The 12,846-nt window shown below is 36.1% G+C and overlaps 1 pseudogene; it reads right to left on the bottom strand.

The window, feature by feature from the left end:
• Positions 1-792: 792 nt before the first annotated feature.
• On the bottom strand, positions 793-1,251 carry LOC114611484 (annotated as a pseudogene).
• Positions 1,252-12,846: the final 11,595 nt, after the last annotated feature.

Below are 12,846 nucleotides of genomic sequence, written 5' to 3'. Positions count from 1 at the left end.
CCTTCCTTCCTTCCTTCTTTTTTCCTTCCTTCCTTCCTTCCTTCCTTCCTTCCTTCCTTCCTTCCTTCCTTCCTTTCTTTCTTTCTTTCTTTCTTTCTTTCTTTCTTTCTTTCTTTCTTTTAAAGATGTAGACAATCAGGTTCTTGGTTTTATTTACTCCAAGATACTTTTAATATAAAGTTTCACTTTTCCAATAGTTCAAAGACCACAGCTCTGGTTCTAAAGTATTTCCAGTTTGTTGTGCTGATGTCCTGTTGGAGGTAGGCATGCTCCCTAGGAACAACACCTCAATGAAACCTTCAAGAAAGTGAAGCTGAGTGGAGCACCTCTTCCCCCTAAATTTTCCATGCTAATCTGTCCAGTAATAAGTATCCCAGTCCTGAGCTACCTGTTCGTTATGGTGAGCTTACAAAGCCAGGTAAATGTTAGCAATCTGGAAGGCAAGGTTTTACTCAGAACTTTAGATTTTCAGGAAAACTCACCTCACTTCTGGTCCTTGGGATTTTTTGAGACCAGGTTTCGTCACTTTGGCTGGAAGTAATGCCACTCATCATTTTTTTTTTTTTAATATCAAGACCCATACATAGAGTACAAACAGGGTTGTAGGAATTTACAGTTGTGTGAAGTTGAGCTACATTTATTACCACAGACTAAATGACTATCAAGGTTCCACATCTCACATCTTACTAGAATGTTAGGCAGACTCCCAACATGCAGACAGGTAAGGGTGCAAAGAACCTTACTCAGACCACATGAAAAATTTTATCATTTAATTAACCCCCCGAGTGGCTTTTAAGCCACCAGAACACAGACAACTCTTACACCCTTAATCTTCTCTTCAGCTCTTCTTCTGAAGAATTTGGCCTTCACGATGACAGGTGGCTTAGAGAGCTTTCCTTTGCCCAGAACTTTGTAGTAGCCTGATCGAACAGCATCAATGATGGGAGCAGCTCCAGTCTTGCTTTTGCCTGCAATGACCCGTTTCTGCTCGCTGACCAATGTCCATAATTTATCCAGGTTGAAAGTTGGGCACAAGCTCTGGTTCCTCTTCAAGTGATAATGCCTCATATCAACTTTCCCGAAGTAATCTGGATGATATTTGTCAAAGTTTATCCTGTGGTGGTGCATGCCTCCAGCATTCCCGCGGCCTCCTGGGTGCTTGCGGTGCTTACTGATGCAGACATGGCCGTGGTTCATGTGGCCCCGCAGTTTCAGGGTCTTTCTCAGTCTGGATGGCGTGGTGGTGGCAGAAAGGAAAGAGGGTGTTGTTTAATTTTCAAATATTTGGATTTTACTTTCTCCTTCTTCTTCTTTCCTTCTCCTTCTCCTTCTCCTCCTTCTCCTTCTCCTTCTCCTTCTCCTTCTCCTTCTCCTTCTCCTTCTCCTTCTCCTTCTCCTTCTCCTTCTTTCTCCTCCTCCTCCCCCTCCTCCTCCTCCTCCTCCGCCTCCTCCTCCTCCTCCTCCTCCTCCTCCTCCTCCTCCTCCTCCTCCTCCTCCTCCTCTTCTTCTTCTTCTTCTTCTTCTCATCATTATTACTATGGTGAGATAGGATATGCCTATCAGACTTTTCATGTTGAATTAGAGTTGGGTCTTTCCTTCTAGCTTACATTGGTTCCTGGGATAATACAAGGGTAATGAAGTTTTGTCATAAGCAACTTAACCCATTAAAACTTTCCCTCTGGGCCTAATTTCTTCTTTCTTGGTAGAACTATGGCACCTGGCTCTTCCTTACTCCTTTTCATGTATATTATGTTGAACTAAATTATGTGTTGTGCATCTATCCACCACTCCTAGAAGATTAAAAGACATCAGACATTTTTTGATTAAGGGATTGGTCTAGAGACTCCTCAAGTAGAGTTTGCACAGTGATGTACTCTGCTGGCTGCTTCCTGAGGAAGCAATCCCACTTTGGTCATGAGTTATCCCTGTGGTGATGTTTAGCCTTCTCTCCCTGTCTTTCTCTCACTCTTAATAAAGCTTCTCTCCAGGTTTTCTAAGATACCCCCAATACCATTAAAAGCTCCATTATTGTTTCTTCTCAAATATACTGTGCCATCTTCTATCTAATACTTTTGAATAGTTTTGATCTACTCTTGACTGCTTTCTAGCTTAATTTTCTTGAAATATGAGCCACACTTTGATTTCTTTAAAGGAAAAGTTAAGTGACACTTTCATAGTTCAGAATGTGATTTTTCTTAAAAATGCATGTGGGAGCTTGAGAAGGACTGACAGTCTACAGTTGAGAATAGAATGTTTTATAGTGTCCATTAGATAAGTTAGCTGACCAGGTCATAGGAGACCTCACTGATTTTAATTCTGCTTTATAATTAGTTACTAACAGTGGGCTGGGGATATTAGTGGATTTGTCTGTTTTGCAGTTCTACTAATGTTATCAGCATGTAGGCTAACTATTCAAAATAGTATAAGATTAATAAAATGTATAAAATATCAAAATATAGTTTAGTCTCCTAGTATCCCAAAAATACTGTGTAAATACTTTGTCACTTGAATTGAAACTAACGGGTTTTTTTTTTTTTGTATTTTAAAAGTCACAGTAAAAAAATATGATTTTTAAAATGTATCTTGAAGGTAAACAGAAGTTGGAAGTTCAATTTATGTTTTCCCCACTGCAATATCTTTACATCTGTGGATACAATGAAAATTCAGAATTTCTTCATTATAAATTACATATTTCTTACAAATAGAGCACAATGGTGGACATTTTAATAAAGAATTATGAGCTTTCGGTCAGCTGTTTACAGACAAATGGCTTTCAGAGAAAACTGAATAGGTGTACATGCTGTGGCCATTCAAAGTCAGACCTTTGTGTTGAAATATAAAGATAGAATGTAAAGTGACTATCTGAGAGATGGCAAGTTAATTAAAATATTCAAAAGTAAAACATAAATGTCAACTTGACATTTTCTTTTCTCTTCCTTTATCTTGTTTGATTTACAATTCTTTAACCAAGCCTCTGTCTAGCTGTCACCTCCCAGGTGATGGTTCATCAGTCCAATTGCAAATGTGGCCTACGATCTGCTCAATGTCTTGAAACTGTGACCTTCAAATATCATTAATCTTAAAAAAAGATAACTGGAAAAATATTATATCACTAAGAAATAGATTTTGAGAAAAGATTATTTTCTAGTTAGCATGTTAAAATGAAGTTCCTTCACATTAAATATATATTGAAATATTCAAAATTGAACAATTGATAATCAAATAAAAATAAAAGTCCTTCACTAAGGCACTAATTGAATGTGGACACATTCACAAAACAAATATAAAGTCCAAGCTATATTATTAAAATTTTAGTAGCATGTTGACGATGACTCCTTCTTTGCAATGTTGCTCATTTTCATCTTGATTTCTTGTATGCAAAATCAAAGATTTTCTTTTCTTTTCCTTTTTTTGCATAAAACTGAATGAACAGAGTGAGCTCAAGCATATCTCACATTAGAAAAGCATCCTGATGCTTTGTATAAATCTTAATAGTATTAAAGCAAAATTTCCCAAGAATTTCAATTCTGAAAGTATTCAACACAGAAGAAAGAATATGATCATGTTCATGAAAGACACTTACTGAGCCAAAATTAATAGTGGCTCTAAATTAATTTTAATGAAAGGTAACTCTGCTAATTATGGTTGAAGTACACCATTCACTGGATAAACTCTAGGCTTAGTGCATAATGGGAGACTCCCTTCATTAGTGGGGTTTCTCTTTCTCTGACCTTGTTTGGGAAATTCTAGGACCCCTACATGTGCCTCTATCTGAGGAATGTCACATAGCTTCAGTTAGACTACAGGATCAATTTCCTTTCTCCTGAGAAAACCTGTTCAACTAGCACCTGAGATTTCTGAAATGCTTCCCCATTCTAATGAGGCATTTCAGTACCCTAAGTCCCCATCCATTGATGGCTGAGGATGGATGTCCCTATACTCAGTACCCTAAAACTTTATAAATTTAAGAAAACCTTCGAGTAAAGTCAATCTGCCTGCATAGGGCCAGTCTGGTGATTCACTGTACATATTTACAAGGCTTCCAAAGCCCGGAATTTGTCATCTCTGCTCCCTTTGACCTTATTACCTGATGAGTTACAAGGGCAGAAAGAACCATATGTTTTTCTTATCCAGTCATTATTGCTCAGATGATAGAGACAGCTAGGTTGATTCTATTTCCTAGCCATTATGACTATAGACACTGTGATTATGATATGTAAGTGTCTCGTGGTAAGATATGCAGTCTTTTGGTTATATGCTGAGGAGTGGTCTGGGTCATATGGTAGTTTTTCTTTTTTCTTCAATGCTGCAGGATGATTTTGAGGTTGTCACCGTTATTTATACTCCTACCAACAGAGTATAGAGAATAATCATTTCTTATAACTTGACTAGCATTTGTTGTCACTTATCTTTGAATATGGCTATTCTGGTAAGAGTGACATGGAATCATATTAAAGTAGTTTAAGACATCCCATGCATACACATTAGGAAAATAAATCTTAGAAAGATGACCACTCTACCAAAATCAATCTACAGTTTGAATACAAGTCAGTAAAAAAATCAGAATTTTCCTTCAGAGGCATGTGAAAAACTATCTCAATTTTTATAGAGAGGAACACAAGGTCAACAATAGCCAAAGCAATCATAGACAAAACAAATGCTGCTTGAGCTATCACCATATTTGATGCCACTAGAAATATAATAAAAACATAATCATACTAATACAAAACCAGACTAAATGAGTATAATCTGCATATATATGTATCAATTACAATTACATATATATGTATCGATTATATATGTATGTATCAATTATATATATGCAGCAATTATATATGTAGCAATTATATATAACAACTATAGATATAACTCACACATACACACATAAATATGCATTATATATATACATACATATGTATATATATATATACACACACACACACACACACACACACACACACACACACACACACTTACACAAGCTTAGTTACTTAATTTTTGACAAAGATTTCAAATTCTACACTAGATATAAAAAAATGTTACTTCAAAAAAATGTTACTGGGAAACCTGGATTTTAAAACGAAAAGCCTAAAATTAGATATTTATCTTTCATCCCACACAAAACTCAATTCTCACTAGTTCAAGGACCTCAATACAGTTCAAGAATCAATAAGACTTATGAAAGAAACCAAGAAACAGTAGGGAGTTATTTCAAGGTATGGACATAGTTAAGTAGTTTCTGGGAGAAATTTTTATTTGAAGGATTCCGAACTTTCTAGAGCAAAATACTACTGAATTTGGTTAACTTACAGGCACATATATCACCTTCTAATGGGACTCAGTATTGCAGGAAATAAGTTCAACACTTGACAAATGGGATCCCATTAAACAAGAACCTTCTCTATTTATGAGAGGCAGCTCAAAATGATGAACACATGCTTCCTCTAGTGGAGGACACTTGCTCATTTCCCATCACCCACAGCAGGAAGTTTATAACTACATACAGCCTCAAAGGAACTGAGTCCCTCTACTCTACCCTGCTAGGCCAGCACCTGCACTCATACATGGATGTCCACACACACATATGCACACATGCACATGTATTCATGCACACACACACACATGTGTTTTAGAATCTTAAAGTATAAAAAACCTGTTGTGTGATAAATGAAACTGTCAGTCGAGTGAAGAATGCTCAGATAATGGAAGAAAATCTTTAACAGATATACATCTGATAAAGATGAATGTTTGCAGATACAAAGAACTCAACATGTGAAAAAAACCTTCAATATATGTGGATTCTGGTTTTCATGTATCATAGCTGAGGCAATTGCACTCATATAACTTTAGCAGTGATCATTTATTTCAGAATAAATTAGGACATTTAATAACAACCTAAAACTGATGTCTACAAGTAGGTATATAAGTGTTTGTTCATACTAACTACTATTCAAAGTTTATAAATACTTATGACTCTTTACTTTGGCAAAAATATGTATTAGTTTCTACTGAGAATTTTTTTAGTAAATACAATGACTTCGTGTGTAAAGGATAATTTTATCCTTACATACATCATTTAGATCAAATTTTAATTTCATTTTTGATAAAAATGATTACATGTACTAAAAATGAATATAAGTTATATTTTCAACCAAAACTCTATCAATTTTGTATATTAAAGCTCACAACGCTTCACTGACCAGGAGACTAAGGAGAACCACACAGCACATTACTTTATATTGTCACATGAATAAGAATGTACTCCTGACTACATTGACCCTTCCACTTGTGAAGTCTGAATTGCAAGTAATTTTAAGGTTTGCATCACAAACTGACCTTTCTGGTATCTGGCAAAGGAAGCTGATTATTTTTAGCCATTTCAAATATCAAGTTTCACAGTTTTCCTTTCAATCTCAAAGAACGATAACATACTTTTAATAGGAGAAAAAGCCTCCTAGCTTATTCGTTTGCACAATAGCAGCAGAGGCTACCTCTCTCCTTCTTTGAATGTATTAAGTTTTAGAAACATGTATTCTTGGGACAAAATAGCAACTCAAGTTGATTTTTGTTTGTTTATTTGTTTGTTTTAGATGCTTTGCCGGGGGAATATGGGATGTATTTTACATTTCTTCCCTTCACTTCCATGCCTTTTCATGGAAATCCCTTCTTTTAACACACACACACACACACACACACACACACACATACACACACACACACACCAAACAAACAACAAACAAAAATACCCAAAACCAAACCAAAGAAAACCAAACCAAAAGCCTCTAGGAAATGGGGTTTTCGTGTTACTGAAGTTGCTGTTTTTCCTTGAATAAATTTTGTTTTCTGATGCAACTATTTATTTCTTCCATGATGCCCACCATAAAAAAAAATCAGTCAATGAAAAAAATAACTATGATGAATAAAGTTGATTCATGGATGTAAAGACAGAGACTTTATGAATTCCTAACATGTCATGAAATAGTACAGCTTTATTATCTTTGATTTTAAAATGAAAAACTATTCTAACCCAGAAATCATGTTTTATGAGGAACCGAGTTCACCATTTACCTCCATCCTCCAGCAACAAAATGTAATTTTCAATGCTCTTTGAATAATAAAGTGAACCAGAAAATTAAGTATCGATTTGAACCAGTTTAATTAAAATATTTTAAATTAATTTATTAATTTTAATTTTACTATTGATAGTATTTTAAATTATATATATATATATATGATATCACATTATATTGCTACTTTTATTATAATTTTGTTTTTGAGATTATAGTGTAATTACATCATTTCATTTTTCTTTTTCCTACATACAAACCCTCCCTTATTACTCTCTGTTTTCTTTTTCCATTAAATGCTATAATATGCATATCCATATATGTATTTACAATTATATTCAGTCTATAGAATGTTGTTTATATGTAGGATTTCAGGGCTAGACATCTGGTACTGAATAACCAACTGCTGTGCTCTTCCCTGGTGAAGACCCTTCTACTCTCAGCACTTCAGTTGTTTGTAGCTCCTTTTGTTGGTTTGAGGACCTGAGGGCTTTCCCCTGTCCACTTTGGCATGCCCGCTGTTGTGTTTGTTCAGCTCAGGTTTATGCAGTCTTAATGGTAAGGTGTTATGGGTGTAGCTTCCAACAATGCTAGTTGAGATCGTCCCATAGCACATTCTCTGATCCTTTTGCACTTACGATCTTTCTGACTCCTCTGAGCTTAGGTGCAAAAGTGAATTAATGTTTGAACTCAAAAAATATTATCGGTTAAAAGGATCTTTGTTAGAATGACAGTGAATGAAACAGAATGATTAACAGTATCTTGTTAGTGTTTCTATTGCTATGGTAAAACTCTATGATCAAAACAACATGAGGAGGAAAGGGTTTATTTAATTTTGTACTTCCAAGTAATGTCACTTGGGGAAGCTAGGGTAGAAACTCAAGCAGAAACCTGAAGGCAGAAGCTCAAATTGAACACATAAGGAACTGCTACTTATCTAGCTTACACTTCATGTCTTGCTAAGCTGGCTTTCTTAAACAACACTGGATCACCTACCCAAGAGTGGTTCCAGCGAAAAGGGGTTGACCCTCCCATATCATTCACCAATCAAGAAAAGGCACCACAGACTGGACCACAGGCCAATCTTATGGAGACGTCTTCTCAATTGAGGATTTTTCTTTTCAGATGATATCTATAGTCTGTATGAAGTTGACAATCCACTACCCAGCACAAATAGTTCTAGATTTTCGGTGGATTTGTCTGTTTTCTTTCCTGTGTTTGTTTTTCTACTACAGGTATCGAGGAGGAAGCATCATTTTATAGGACAGACCAAAGTCTGTCTTTGAGTTCAGCTCTCCAGATATTCTTTTTCTAGGAATTTACATGTGTTACTTAACAAAGTTCACTTATTGTTGAAATTCTAATATTATTAATTTCATGCAGCTATTATAAGGTTTAAAAAAACCAAAATTTTCTGTAGTATCACCTAACATAGTGATTGACTTACTAGGGATTTAAAAAGCACTTTATCTCTACCATTACATGCCAAGAGTAAATAGTAAGTTCAGTTTTACTGAAGGATCTCAGCATATTTGACAGACAGATCCTGATCATTGAAAACTTGAGTACACAAAATTATCACCTGGAGCAACTTCTATTTAATGCTAGGCAGGGACATGAGAAGTAGAAAGTCACAATGATCTCAGATCTGAGTCTACCTGCTAGGAGGGCTCACACAATCAATATCAAATAAGAATCTACTATGAATTTGTAGTTTATATGACTTTAAATTTTACAAAATGTGTATGAGAAATGTGCACTGCCTATATTTAATCTAACCACTCTAGTTCATGGAAAAAAAAGAAGGAAATGAGAGACTCTGAAATGCTGTACCTAAACACTAATGTATTTTCTATTGAATGGTTAGTCTTTTAAACTGTGGAGACATTAAATCTCAGAATTACCTACAATAATAGAATTATCATTAAGAATTTGTATGGACAGATAAGTGGATAGGTAGGTAGGAAGGTAGGCCAATGTTTGGGTAGATAGACAGACAGAAAAGGAGACAGAGAGACAGACTGACATATAGATAGATAGAAAGACAAATAGACATAGATGATAGATAAATAGAAACATAGATGCATAGATGCATAGACAGATGATAGATGGATAGGTAGCAGTTTGACAATGTAAATGGAGCATTACAAATTTAAAAAGTTCCTGAAACTCCTGCTTGAAACATATAGAGCACTAATAATTCTTCTCTTTGTTAACTAACATGTAGTAAAACAAGCAGAGACTACATTGGGTCGGTCAAATTTAATACAGTTGATTTCAGGGCCTATAGGCTTTCACAGGGGAGCCGATGTTATAGGGAGTGTAAGAACCAGTTCAGTTTCTTCCATGTGACTTTGCTTTGTTTTGTTCCCATTTTTTATTACTCTTATAAAAGATCTTTTCATTATTTCATAGTATAAAGTAAATTTTAATTGACCTTTCGACTACCATGGCTTTGCTTCATCAATACCTAAAATAGAATCTAAGAGACAGGTCTTGGAGGCATATTTCTTGCTTTTAATTTTGGAATACTAAGGTTGTGAATGTGCTTGTATGTTTGTGTGTGTGTGTGTGTGTGTGTGTGTGTGTGCGTGCACGTGCATGTGCAAGTGATTTGTTAACATGGCTGTTTGCTGTTTGTGTTTCAGAGACAGTTCAGTACATTATCATTATTTCCTTCACAGATATTTGTTTTGTGACATAGATTATTACCTTATCATATTGATGGCATCAAATTGTGGTTATATGAAGCATTAACTTATCTCCACCATTGTATTTTTTAAGGAAAAATGTCTCATCTTTATGTGAAATAAGAAAAAAAACCATATTCAGTTGTACTACTTGCCTTTTGTCTTCTATACACTGTGAGGCTCATAAATCAATCTTTTACTTCTATTGGGGTTACTGTGGAGTGGCTACATCCATCTTCATTGGAACATATCCCAAGAACCATTATTTATATTGTTACTGTGCCTGAAGGAAAGATATCAGTTACTTCATAATGAAAACTATAAATTTCAGAAGAGGACTCAAGTGTAAATATATAACACATGTAAAATACCAACCTTCAACAATTGATATTATAGGAAGCTTTCTGATTATCATAGTGAGAGATTCTAGTTTAGATATATAACTAACAGAAGGGTATCGGTAAGGAAGTAGCCAAGGTCCTCTTTTCCTGACTGTAAATTATAGCTTTACCAATATTTGTGTGGTTCATTCAATTTTCACCGAGATGGTTAATGAAGACTTGCCTAGAGAATTTTGGAAAATTATGTGCCTTGAAAAAGGATCTACTATCAGTTGTCTTTCATAAATATGGAATGATAGAAAGACAGAAGAATCTTACTGGTGTGCAATAGAAAAACAGAGGATCTATAATTATTTTAGTAAGTGGTCATGTCAGTGGATACTACCAGGCTTCTGTCCAACTATCTTATTTGCATTAACACTCTGTAGTACTTGCCACCTTTGGGAAATTGTATAATTTACTGCACACAAACTACCTCTCTTCTGATTTACAAGATGTAATGTGGTTGAAATATCAACTTGATAACACAGGCTTATTATAGCCAGTAAACATCTGAACCAGAAAATTTAATATAATTAGTAGTTTTCAGAATACTAGTATACTTAGCAACATATATTATTAATAGCAATGTCAGGAAAAATGATTACTTAACAGTGCCTTAAAGCTAATATGCATCACCAAAAGCGTTGTCCTTTGTTTTAAGAAGATAGGGTTTGGTCCTATGACTCATGTGGAGCCAGCTCTTTGATCCAAAGGTGTTGGGAGCTGAATCCTAGCTGAAAGCAGCTATCATCTTTGTAGCCATCTTGAGCCATATACCTTGACAAGAGACTTGTTTTTAACAGCCCACAGCAGCTGAGTACACTCTGATAAACATCTTGTTTTTCTCACATATCTTGTTTTGCTGTTTAGTGCTGCCAGCTGCAAGGTGCACTTGGTCTCCACAAAGCTAGCTAGGCTCACGTGGTCTCCACACTACTAGCTAGGCACACGTGATATCCATGCTGCAAGGGACATGACGTAGTGCCTTCAGCTGTGCTTGTCCACAAGGCAAGGCACATGGTAAAGGGTATAAATGCCCAAGATTTCCTTTCAATAAACAAGACTTGATCAAACTCTGTCTTGTCTCCATTATTCACATCTCTTGCCCCTCCATCCCCACTCTCTCTCTTACTAGACCCTGACCCATGGACTGGAACAGCAGAATGGTAATTACAAAATGGTGCTCAATGTGGGGCAGAACAGATGGTACACGAGCAACCCAGTGAGGGACATTACTAGAAAAAGGGTCAACTAAAAATTCAGAAGTGAAACAGAGGTGATGGCCACGGAAAACTGCTGTGTGGAGACCAGTAGGTCATAGTAATGATAATGGGACAAAAAATAAGTCAGCCTGAACTCAACTCTCTGTTTTTGTTTTGTTGTTTGCTGTTTACTTGTGTCAATTGTTTGCTTCTGTTTCACTGTTTAAATGCTGTCTTTTATGTTCAAAAGAAAAAGAAACACATAGAATCCAAAATACAACCAAAGGTTGATGATGATTTGTCAGAGCCAAATTGTGCTGACCTAGAGGAAGAGGCAGCCAAATATTTCGACCCTGAATGGCCCTCCTCCAGAAGGCCCCCTCGTAATGTTCATCCACCTCCAGATGCTCCCACTATAGAGATGGTGGTTGTAGATCCCAAAAAAAGAGTTACAAGTCAAAATTTCTCTTCTTAAACAACAAATAGACAACAATATCAAATCCAGGGAAGAGAAACCCCCTAAGAAACATATTTTTTCTTTACAACATGAAGATGCTTCACAATTGTCTTCAAACTAGAACAGATCAACCAATATACCTGACTTGGGAAGTTCTCAGTGCAGAAGAAGACCCACACCTCCAGGGTGACTCTATTAGACTCTTGGTTCCCTGATTTATGATTTAGTGGGGTACACTCTTTAGACTCAAGAGAGAACCCATTACCACAGTTACTATAGTTGATTTTTGAGTTTAAGATTGACTGGGACAGAGACAGAGATTTCCTTACTTGTTTTGTTAAAAGCTATGATCAGTTCTGTACTTATATAGAGTTAGATTTAAAAAGAATAGAATCTGCTATACCACATTTGTAAAATTCATTACCCTCCTTAGCTGAAATAGTCGTACAAAATAGAAGAGGCTTATACTTTTTACTCCTCCAACAGAGGGAGTTGTGTGCTACCCTTAAAAAAGAATGTTATTCTGAGACAAAATGGCTTACACCAACCATTCAGACATTGTTAAGTCTCTTGTCTCTTGGGTCCATGCTGTTCAACAGACTGATGGCTTTTGTATGACAACAGATAGATACTATTCAAATTAAACCCATAAAGGTCAGTTATTACAGACTAGAAGTAAGAGACTCTAAAACCTCTGTCATCAAGACTGCCTCCCTTCCATCTTTACTGCAGACACCAAGCTTGACAAATGTCTACTTCTGCCTGTTTACATTAGCTTATAGTCATCTGTTTTAATGTTTTTCCACTGAGACCCAAGACTTGGTGTTAGTATACATGTATGACAGGCCTATTGCTGATTTTAGGCCTATGGCTGATTTTAGGCCTTCAGTGTGTAAGAAGGGCTGCCCCTGACATCTCCTCCCTTCTCTAAGTATAGAAGGGCTGTGGCAATTCTAATCTCGCGAAGGCAGGGATAGAGGCCTGACCTCCAGTACTTGAAGGGGACCTTGTAATGGCTCCAGTCCCCCTGTCGTTGTTCAGTGAGGC

This window comes from Grammomys surdaster, unplaced genomic scaffold, assembly GCF_004785775.1.
Source record: "Grammomys surdaster isolate TR1022 unplaced genomic scaffold, NIH_TR_1.0 126113, whole genome shotgun sequence".
In the NCBI taxonomy this organism is placed as follows: domain Eukaryota; kingdom Metazoa; phylum Chordata; class Mammalia; order Rodentia; family Muridae; genus Grammomys; species Grammomys surdaster.
This window is presented reverse-complemented; position numbering and strand designations above follow the sequence as displayed.